The following is a 2,013-nucleotide window of genomic DNA, read 5'->3' as shown; positions in this document are numbered from 1 at the left end:
AGAATATAGCTTGCCTCATTCATTAATTAACAGTATCATTAAAATTGTGTATAAAACAGGAAGTAACCCTGAAAGGCCTAATGGGTCTATTTATGTGCATCTTTTACTGCTTCGACTTAATGTTTACTTTAGATCATCAGAAAACATTTTCTTACTATGTAGTACTGAGCTAGATTCTAAAGAGTTGAGGACACCAAGATTAAAATCCCATTTTAGTCAAAATGGATGAATAACCTGAAATGTGAGACAGGAAACCAACAAAATGTTAGAGGAGAAAGCAGGAAACAACCTCCTTGACCTCAGCTGCAGCAATTTCTTACTTGCCACATCTCCAAAGGCAAGTGAATCAAGAGCAAAAATGAACTATTGGGACCTCACCAAGATAAAAAGCTTCTGCACAGCAAAGGAAACAATCAACAAAACTAATAGGCAACCAACAGAATGGGGAATAAAGAATTGCAAATGACATATCGGATAAAGGGCTAGTATCCAAAATCTATAAGGACCTCACCAAACTCCACACACAAAAAACAATCCAGTGAAGAAATGGACAGAAGACATGAATAGACACTTCTCCAAAGAGGACACCCAGATGGCCAATAAATAGACACATGAAACGATGCTCAACGTCACTCATTATCAGGGAAAAACAAATAAAAACCATGCTGACATACCACCTCACATTGGTCAGAGTGGCTAAAATGAACAAATCAGGAGACTCTAGATGCTGGTGAGGATGTGGAGAAACGGGCACCCTCCTACACTGCTGATGGGAATATAAACTGGTGTAGCTGCTCTGGAAAACAGGGTGGAGGTTCCTCAAAAAATTAACAGTAGAACTCCCCTATGACCCAGGAATAGCACTGCTAGGAATTTACCCAAGGGATATAGGAGGGCTGATGTACCCTCCTATAGGCACATGTACCCCAGTGTTCATAGCAGTGCTTTCATCAATAGCCAAATCATGGAAAGAGCCTAAATGTCCATCAACTGATGAATGGATCAAGAAGATGTGGTTTATCTATACAATGGAATACTACATGGCAATGAGAAAGAACGAAATCTGGCCATTTGCAGTACTGTGGATGAAACGCGAGGGTATTATGCTAAGTGAAATAAGTCAGGCAGAGGACAGATACCATATGTTTTCACTCATATGTGGAGCAGGAGAAACTTAACAGAAGAACATAGGGGAGGGGAAGGGGAAAAATAGTTAAGGAGAGGGAGGGAGGTAAACCATAAGAGACTCTTAATTAAATACTGAGAACAAACTGAGGGTTGATGGGGGATGAGGGGGCGATGGGCCTGGAGAAAGGCGCTTGTTGGGGATGAGCACTGGTGGGTGTTATATGGAAACCAACCTGACAATAAACTATATTTTAAAAATAAAAATAAAATAAAAAGCAAAAATAAGTAAATAAATAAAATCCTATTTTATAAGGACATAGCATAAAGGAATAAGGCTAACAAGTCAGAACCATACAGAGGGCCTGGGGTAACCAGTGCAGTTTGGATCATCACCAGGGGCCCCCCAGCCTGGGTGGTAGCCAGGAGTCCAGTGCAGAGAAAGACACCTTCCCTGCCATTCTGGCATTCTTTGAGTCTAACACTCATTTCCATCCCAGGCCGATGCTCTGGCCATCCCCTCTACCCAGAACATTTTTCCAGATTTTCACATGGACAACTCCTCCTTATCATTCATGTCTCAGAGCCTTTCTCTGGGCATTTCCTTTTTCCTTTGTTCACAGATTGTCATATGGCCTCTTTTTTTCAACAGTAGATCTCCAAAGAGATGGTCTGGGCCGAGGGACTTCAATTTGAGGTTCAAATTCCTTCCCAAATATTTTACTCAACTTAAGTTTTTAAAGGGGACTTAAAGTTAAGATAATATATAACTTTTGATTGATTTATTTAAAATTGATTTAATTAATTACAATCAAATGATAAAAGGATAATTTAAAGTTAAGGAGGAACTCACAGCTCTGAACTTAAGTCTGAACGCCATCCTGGAGG

This window comes from Hyaena hyaena, unplaced genomic scaffold (genome assembly GCF_003009895.1).
Source record: "Hyaena hyaena isolate Hyena2069 unplaced genomic scaffold, ASM300989v1 scaffold_114, whole genome shotgun sequence".
NCBI classification, from domain to species: Eukaryota; Metazoa; Chordata; class Mammalia; order Carnivora; family Hyaenidae; genus Hyaena; species Hyaena hyaena.
Note: the sequence above shows the minus strand (reverse complement) of the source record.